Source organism: Dipodomys ordii, unplaced genomic scaffold (genome assembly GCF_000151885.1).
Source record: "Dipodomys ordii isolate 6190 unplaced genomic scaffold, Dord_2.0 Scaffold238, whole genome shotgun sequence".
Lineage (NCBI taxonomy): Eukaryota > Metazoa > Chordata > Mammalia > Rodentia > Heteromyidae > Dipodomys > Dipodomys ordii.
Window position 1 is genome coordinate 354,754 of NW_012267454.1, and position 9,586 is coordinate 364,339.

The window sequence follows — 9,586 nt, forward strand, 5'->3', positions numbered from 1 at the left end:
CCCTTCTTGCCTCCTCCCCCTCCTCCTTGTGTCTCCTCCCCTTTCCCCTCCCCCCTTGTCTCCTCCCCCTCCTCCTTGTGTCTCCTCCCCTCCCATTTCCCCTCCCCCCTTGTCTCCTTCCCCTCCTCCTCTCCCTTACCACCTCCCCTTCCTCCTCCTTGTGTCTCCTCCCTCCCCTCTTCCCCCTCCCCCCTTGTCTCCTCCCCTTCCTCCCCCTTCTGGTCTCCTCCCTCTCCTCTCTTCCTCCTACCCCCCCCCCTTGGAAGGGGAGTTTCCTGTCCTTGGACTGAAATGCCTAACACAGGGAAAGAGAAGACCAGGGTTTGTTGGTCACTGCCCTGCAACCCACGCAAGCCCATGCGGAAGTGAGTGCACAGCATGAGAGCTGAGAGGGGGGCTTGCGGGGCAGAGTTCAGGGTGTCCCAGCTCCCAGGCCAGGATGGAATGGCCCTTCTTTGCAATTCCGCAGCTACTGAAGGATGAACCCAGCCTGGGCCCCATCGAGGAGGGGTGTTAGCTGGGCCTTATCTGCACAGCAGTGTGTGCTGCCATACAAAAGATAGAGCCCGATGCAGCGATGAGCTTCATCAACAACTTCCCCTCTCCACGGACGGAGCACAGGTCTGACATGGAGAGGTTTGCAGACACAGTTCCTGGTGAGGGCTGCCTTTCCTGCGGCCACCTTTGTCTCTTCCCGCAGGATGCTAATCTCACCTCCTATGGCCTCAGGTCCATATCGCCTCCACAAGCACCCGGCCCACACCACCACACAGAACAGAGACACATAGTGCATCACCTCCTGAAGGCACAGCCCACACCACCACACAGAACAGGACCACCTAGTCCCTCAGCATCTGAAGACACAGCTCACGCCACCACAGGTTGTGCTATACTGGAGCCTCAGGTGGTACTTATTCATTCATTCCCTCCCTCATTCCTTTAACCTGGACGCCAGGGTGAACTGCTGGGGAGGCAGGGAGCAGGTGAATATGGGTGCCTGGAGGGAATGACGGCAGGGGAGGAGCGGCGGGGAGAGGCACACAGGAGGATGTGGCAGGGCCAGGGAGCGCCCAGCAGAGGCCGCGGTCAGCAGAACCGGGTGTGACCGCCAGCGTGGGTCAGGCTGGGAGCTACTGATTCAGCGGCCTGCGGGCAGTGCGGGGCAGGGCTGGGACCGCACTCCTGATGGGCTCGAGGGGGTTCTTTTCCCAGGGTCGGACACCTCCGTGTGCCTTCCTGGAGTGGCCCTGTGTGCTGTGGACAGCGTGGGCTCCCTGGGTCCGGCAGACGCCTTGAGCCATGCAGCTGCCCACCACGCCAGCAAGTCCAGCCTAGTCTGCCTGACTGATTCCAGTGCAGGCCCTCCCTGAGTCAGGAGCTCCTCCTCCTCTTCCTCCCCTTCCTCCTCCTCCTCCCCCTCTTTTTCCCCCTCTTCCTCCTCTTCCTCCTCCTCCTCTTCCTCCTTCTCCCTCTTTCTCTTCCTTTTCCTTCTCTTCCTCCTCTTTCTCCTCCTCCTCTTCCTCCTCTTTCCTCCTCTCCTCCTCCTCCTCTCCTCCTCTTCTTCCTCTTCCTCCTTCTCTTCCTCCTCCCTTTCTTCTTCCTCCTCCTCTTCCTCCTTTTCCTCTTCCTCCTTTTCCTCCTCCTCCTTTTTTTGCTCCTCCTCCTTTCTACTCCTCCTCTTCCTCCTCCTCTTCCTCTTCCTCCACCCAGAGTGAGTCTTTCTTTCGGCAGGGCCTGGTTAGGAACCAGCAGCTGCCCCTGACAAGGAGCAGTCTGTGGTCTGTGGGCTGGAGAGCCGCTCTGAGCAGGACAATAGGGAAGGAAATTGCAGGAAATGGGAAGAACGGCGGGATCCGGGACCCACTTTCCAAACTGCAGGGCTTTCTGAATTTACATATAATAGGTGTAATTTACATTCTCTCCCTTATAAAATGCTTCCAGATCATCTCCTTCCCTTTCTTAACTGGATGGCGTCCATCCCCTCCCCCCTCCCAGCCCCTCAGGCCTTCCACCCGGGTCTGGAGGTCGGGAGGGCAGCACCCGTGGGCCATGGCTGTGCTGTAGGTGGCCGTGGTGTGGGCCAGGCTGTCAAGGCCACTGTCCCTCCCGGTCACCCGCTCTCCCTGCAAAGGTCAGCCTTGTCCCTGCTCTGGGCTGGGTGCACAGCAAACACAGACACAGAGAAGCTCAGGCACCACCTGCGGGGAGGAAGGTGCCCAGCACGCACAGGCTGCAGACCCGGAGCCAGAGAGCTGACCAGCTCCGCTGTGGCTGCGGCCAGCCCGGTGACCAGGGCCTCTGTCCACCTGTCCTGACTCAGGGCTTCCATTTCTCCAGCTTAAAATGAGCCTGTGGTCAGCCAGAAAGAGGGCTGCGTGGACCGAATGGCATGACCCTGCAGCTCCCGGGTCTCGGCTCCGGCCGACCTGCAGGTGGCACTAGTGGAAGGCAACGTGGAGACGTCAGGGCCAGTTCCAGAGCTCAGCCGGGTGGTGGCGGAGCTGGTGTGGCACTGGAGTGTTAGGCCCTAGGCCTCTCCGGGCAGCTCAGCTTGGGGAGGGAGTCCACACAGCCGCAGGTGCAGCCAGGGCAGGGCCGACTCAGCACGGAGCCACCCACAGCGTCGCTGGGCGCTGGGCTGTGATGCTCAGCTGAGAACATGGCTGTCCTGCACAGCATTTGGGAACTGGAAGAGGAACAGCCACAGTGTCCAGCATCCCCACCATCCACGTTCTGTCTGACCTGCGCCAGGTGCTCCTGGACTCCTCACGAGGGCGGGGCTCCAACACCATGCCCTGATAAAGAAAGCATGGCCACTGGAGCCTGGGCCCTGGGCCATGTGGACCCTGCGAGCTCTTCCTCCAAGGCAGGGCTGTAACCCCCAGGCCGCGTGCAAACTCCCACTGGGGCCCTCAACACGCCCACCCACCCCCTCCCACCCCCACCCCACCACCCTACCACCCCGGAGATCGGTCCACTCTCCTTCCCCCGCCTGGCTGCAGAGTCTCAGCAGGGCGAAAGCAGACATCTCCAGAATAACACCTCCCTCGCTTCCACTGACCAGGACAGCCTCCAAAGCCACCCCCTGGGCAGCCCTCTGGGTCTGTGCCCAGGGCCATACCCTGCCCTGAGGCTGGCCAGGCAACAGGATGGAAGGATGAGGGAAGGGTCCCGGAGCAGCCTCTTCTCACCCTGGACTCCACCAAATGCCTCCCACTGCCCCAACACAGTGCTGCGGAAACCCATCAGAAGTTACAAGGCAGCTAGGAAGCTAGGCACTGGTGGCTCACACCTGTAGTCCCAGCTACTCAGGAGGCTGAGATCTGAGAGCTATGGTTTAAAGCCAGCCCAGGCAGGAAAGTCCATGAGACTTTATCTCCAATGAACGACCCCAAAGAAGCTCAGGGACAGTGTCCAGGTCCTGAGTCCAAGCCCCAAGACCAACACACACACACACACACACACACACACACACACATGAATAAGCAGGGCAGCGTCTCCTCTCTGGAATCTGTCTGGGGTAAGGATTGTCAGTGTTCACCCTTTCCCCTCTGGCTTGTTGGTTGCTTTTTTAAGTCAGTTTAAGCTGTATTCTGACACAGCCCATCTACCTCTAGTTCACATTTGTAAGTCACTGTGGGTTGTATGTGCTTATTAATTTTTCAGTCACCTTAAAAAATATATATAGTACACATTTTATTTTTTCCTTTTTCCTAAACAGTTGCAGGAAGAACTGACTCATCCCAAATAATTTTAGTGATAGAGCTTTCAATAAAAATAAGATTTCTCTGGAATTTGTTATTAAATAGATACTGGCGTCATTAGGCACTTAAATATATATTTGTGTAAAACCGAATTCAGAAATCCTTACCCAGAAGACCATCTGAGACCGTAACCAATGCAAAAGCAAAGGAGTCTTTATCGCAAGCTCCAGCTTGGTCCTCGGCGCACCCGGTAACTGGTGACACCAAGAGGCCCCGAGCCCAGGGTTATAGTACTTTTTATACACTTTTTAGGGAAGGCAGGGACTTTGTATACATCATAGCACCTTACAACAAATTATTACACATCGTGGGAAAATCATAATACAATTCTACAGTATGATTGGCGCACTACAAAGCAGAAACAGGTTGTTGGTTAGATCAGAGGGCTGACGCACTTTAGACTGGTTGGCTGGCACCACAGTGAGTCTCAAGGAGATACATGCTAAACTGCAGGGTTCCTTTCTCAAACAAACACCACCTGTGGCCTGACTGCGGGGTCACCCTGCCCTCCAGCACCTGCCTGCTTGTGGTTTTCCCAAGGATTGTTTATGTTCCTAGTGCCCGAGAATTGCTTCTTCTGTTCATTCCCAGGCCAGGCTCATGGTCAGCTGCATAACTCATACCTCAGAAGATGACCGCTAGCTCAAGATGGAGTCACTCAGGCCTCAGACTCTTCATTTGCATCCTCAAGCAAGAACATGAAAATGTGCCTTTTCACTGGAAATGTTTTCATATGGCTTTAAGCAAAGAAAACAAGGGGAACAACACTGAGAAAATGATTTTATACCAAAGCCTTCATGCGTGGATCACAGAGTTGAAATGTTTTCATTAACTACCGGTAATTGGCTGCTAAAAAGATAATTCAGCATTGAAAATAATCTCATAAATTAAAAGGAAAAATTCTTTAAGCAAATGTTTTAATTTATGAGGGATTCTATGTATATGTAAATGTATATCACAGAAATATGCCAGATATATGTATTATGTGTGTGTGTGTGTGTGTGTGTGTGTGTGTACATCCTTCTTGCTAAAACACAACCTCTTCTTTGAAATTTGTAAAACCAGAGAACATAAAATGATGAACTGGTCACCCAGGTTAAAACCCTTTGGGGCTTGATCTGCCGCTTTTGGTGCCGTACACACCCAGCACGTGCTGAGTCCTGGGATCTATCTCCAGCATAAAAAATAAAATTCAACATCATGTCCATCTTGTTTCCAGTATTCCTTGGCTCCCTTTATTCCCAAGTGCATGAAGCCCTGTCCTGTGCCTGGGTCTCTGAGTGCCCTTTAGTGGCTCCTTGGCACCACTGTTGTGTGCTCCAAACGCAGGTGTTAAGACTTCCTTCAAGCCGGGCGCCAGTGGCTCACACCTGTAATCCTATCTACTCAGGAAGCTGGGAGCTGTGGTAGAATATTGGCCTTGAGCACAGAGAGGCTCAGGGACAGTGCCCAGGCCCGGAGTTCAAGCCCCACAAATGACAACAACAACAACTAAACAAAAAGACTTCCTTCAAGCCTGAACTACAAGGTGGTGCCCAAGTCTGACTGGGGATGGGCTCTTGGCCCCGACCATGGGGATGGGCTCTCAGCCCCAACCCCGACCGTGGGGATGGGGTCTCGGCCCTGACCGTGGGGATGGGCTCTCGGCCCCGACCCCGACCATGGGGATGGGGTCTCGGCCCTGACCGTGGGGATGGGGTCTCGGCCCTGACCGTGGGGATGGGGTCTCGGCCCTGACCGTGGGGCTGGACTCTCGGCCCTGTCCGTGGGGATGGGCTCTCGGCCCTGACCCTGACTGTGGGAATGGGCTCTCGGCCCTGACCGTGGGGCTGAACTCTCGGCCCTGTCCGTGGGGATGGGCTCTCGGCCCTGACCATGGGGATGGGCTCTTGGCCCTGACCCTGACCATGGGGATGGGGTCTCAGCCCTGACCGTGGGGATGTGGCTGTTGGAATCAGGAGCCACGGGATTCCCTGTGCCACTGTCGGCTCCTTTCCCCTGTCCTCTTCCTCTGCTCCTGGCAATGAGCCTTGGGGTTTGCCCTGGGGCTGTGTAACTGCCCCCCCCTGCGGACCACCTGCTGCATTAGAAGCGGAGGCTGGCCTATGCAGAGAGAGGGAGGGAGGATGCTGTTAGGAAGGACACCGGGTGGCCCTTACGCCACAGCTGCCCGGCTTCCAGCCAGGTCAGGGCTGACGGGAGCGGTACGGTGGAGGCCAGTTTTTTCTGACTGTTTTGGGAGAGATTTCTCTGGGGTTGGCAGAGTCTCTGGAAGGGAGGTTCAAGGCCTGGCGGGAGGGGGTTACAGGATGGGGGCTGTGCAGAGGGCCCTGGGGGGAAGAGGGCTGGTGGGGGGGGTGTCCTTCGGGCTGGGTGCTGGCCACACAGTCCCCAGCCACGTCCCTCCAGGGCTGGCCGCCACCCTCAGGGTGCGCTGGTGACATGGATGGGGGGCCATGGCCAAACCCCAACTCTGCACTTCCTTCCCGGACCCCCACTTCCTCAGGACCCCAGGGCTCTGCCCCACACCCTAGCACTCTCGCCCCATGACTTGTGTGCTGAAGGGAAGGTGGATGCAGAGCAGAGGGAGGCCTGGCGCCGTCCGTGTCCAGGGAGCAGGGAGTGGGAGCCCGCCCTGAAAAGCCCAGTCTGAGAAGGAAACTGGGGGACACAGTCTGTGTGAGGTCTGCTCCCCAAACAGGAACTCCTCCCCTCCTCCCTACCCCTCACCCCTTCTTCCCTAACCCTCACCCCTTCTCCTCTACCCTTCACCCCTCCTCCCCAGCCCCTCACCCTTTCTCCCCTACTTCCTCAGCCCACCTGAGCTGCCCCTCTGGCTGGAAATGAAGGTTCAGGAAGAAAGGGCAGGGGGCCCCTGAGCTCTGCCCTCCCACCTTGCCTGCCCTGCCCAGGGGGTGGGAAAAGGGAGGTGCAGGCCTGGGTGGGGTGGTGAGGGGGGCTGCAGGGCAGGGGCGGGGTGCAGGGTGAGGGGCGGGGTGCGGGGCAGGGGCTTGCCCGTCTGGATGGCCGGGTGTGATGGATCTCCCTCCCTCCCTCCATCCCTCCCTCCCTCCTTCCCTCCCTGGCTTGCGTTCCCTCGGTTCTGTGGTGAGGTTGTAATCTCACTGTTTCTACACACGGATGTCATGCTCTCATATTTGCGTTTAAAAGTGGCATCACAAAGTGTAAAGAGGAAGGGTAAAAAACCATACTAGAAGCTTACCATTTACTTTCTCTTTACTTAGAAATGACATTTAATTGCAAATAAAACATGCCAAGTTCAAAGCAGAGCACAGAGAGGCTGCAGAGTGCGTTTCTCACTTCAGCTCAAAGTGGTGCCCCCGCCCCCCTCCCCTTTCCCCACCCCCTCCACTGCCCCTGCCCCCCAGCCGCCCCCCCCTCCCAGCCCCTGCCCCTCCCTCCCCACCCTGAAGCAGCAGCCCGGGCTCCAGAGCTGCAGAGTGGGGGAGGCTCGGCTGCCGCTCCCTCCTGTCCTTGGGTCCCTGCTGGCCGCACAGCGCCACCCACCCCTGCTGGTGTGAGATCCGTGCATGGAACAGATCTGTCCAAGGCTGTGCCGGGGAGCAGATGTGGGACCTGGGGCGTGGCCAGCCAGGCTAGGGTCGGAGGCCGGAAGACTGGGGTCATAGCTTCCGCCCGCCCGGAGGTGTCACCCCAGCCTGCCTCTGGCCGGCCGTGTCAGGAGGTGGGGGTGGGGCCCTTGCTGATGGCTGCCAGGCCCTTGCTGACGGCTGCCAAGAACGGGGCTTCAGCCTTGCAGACACATGGAGATGAGCGGCCCAACCCCGGCGAGGGGGTCAGGCCTCCTCCAGACCCGTGGGGAGGGTGCCGTGGCCACAGCTGGATTTCTGCCTTCTGAGACCTGCGGCCGAGAGCTCAGCCTCGGCTTCTGACCCTCAGTGCGTGAATAAAACGCGGCTGCTTTAGCCGCTTGATTTCCGCTCATGCATCAAGCCGCTGCGTACAACTGTCTGCGACGATGAAGATCTACCACCCCCAAAGCAGAGATGTCAGACAGAATAGGGTCCGCTGCTGGCCCTCGTGCCGTGGCCTCCGCCGTCCGTCCGTGGCTCTCCCCTGCCCGTGGCCTCCGCCCTCCATCCATCACTCTCCCCTGGCCGTGGCCTCCACCATCCGTCTGTGGCTCTCCCCCGGCCCTGGCCTCCGCTGTCCATTGCTCTCCCCTGCCCGTGGCCTCCGCCGTCCGTCCATCCTTCGCTCTCCCCTGGCCGTGGCCTCTGCCGTCCATCCATCGCTCTCCTCTCCAGGGTCGCATTGGTGGCCGGGTGCAGACACTGTGCTGGTCCCTGGCTGTGCACTCGGTGTGTGGAGTCCCAGACCTCGAGTTCCTCTCGCGGCTGACCTCGGGTGGGCGGCGGTCGTGTCTCCGGCCCTTGCTGCTCGGTGGCCACTCTGGGTGGAGCGCCCTGCGGGCCCGGCTGGCCTGTTTTCCCTTTCTTGAGCTCAGTGTCTTGCTTCCTTCTGCCGGTCTTTGGTCCATTTTGGGCACGGCTCCTGTTTTTCTGTCTCAGCTGGAGGCAGACACAGGGAGAGCCGTGGGAAGGGTGGAGCGACCCCACCTTTCCAATGGAAACCTGAGGATGCGCCTAGGAATTCCGATTTTGAAACTGAGAAGGCGGCCTGGCCGAGCAGACCAGCCCTCCCCGGGCTGGCCGTGGCAGGAAGGCGTCCGAGAGCCGGGCCAGCAGGGCCTGGCCATCTGGCGGTGGACTGCTCCGCGGGCAGGCCCAGGACCCCCGGCTGCTGTGACTGTGGGGGAAACGCTCGGGTCACATCCCGTCTACACTCACAGACTCAGTATAGGTCAGGCCCCGAGTCTCCACCGTTCACAGGGATCCCCAGACTCCAGAGGGCCGCACAGGAGCCAGGCACGAACCCCCCTTTCCTGAGCCCCAAGCCTCTCCCCACAGCTGAGCCAGGCCGGCCTCCTGGAAAGGACAGTTCTGTGCACACCCAGCCCCAGCTTCCACCGCTCCTCACGGGGACCCCACACACAGGGAGGGAGGAGGGAGGGAGGGAGTGAAGGAAGAGGAAGACTGAGCTGGACACACAGCTCAAGACACAGTGTCTGCCTAGCAAGTGAAGGGTCCTGCCTCTAAAACTCAACAGCATTTCTAGAAATCCAAGATGCAGCATGTAGTAGTAAGAGTCATCTATGTACACCTTTATAAGCACTTTGGAAAGCACACTCCCATTGAGGTGCCGCTTGATCACTTTCACAATGTTCATAAAGCCAAGAGAAAAAGTCCAATTTGTTTTAGAAGACAACCTTCTGGCCGTGTCTTGTTGTGTGTTCTTCCCCCGGTGAATTTGCTCTCCACGGCGGAGGTTCTTGACCGAGCTATGTAAGCAGTGTAAAGCACTAGCAGCTAACACACTGGATTTATTCATGCGTGTGCCCTCACCAAGTGTCCTGCGGGAATCACACAGCAACTTCCACGAGTCACAGAACAAGGCCCTGAATAGCTGTTCACTAAAACAATCCACACATTGGTCTGGGAAGGTGGCTCGGTGGTAGAGCGCTTGCCTTGCATGCCTGAGGCCCTGGGTTCCATTCCTCAGCACCACATAAGCAGAAAAGGCCAGAGAGGTGGCGCTGTGGCTCAAGTGGTAGAGCGCTAGCCTTGAGCTGCAGAGCTGAGGGACAGCGCCCAGGCCCTGAGTTCAAGCCCCACGACCGACAAAACAAACAAAAAATAAAACAATCCAAACAGCGATTTGCTGGGGTTCTGGAAGGCAGACGTGGGGTTCAAGGGGCGGGCGGTCAAGGGGCGGGGGCG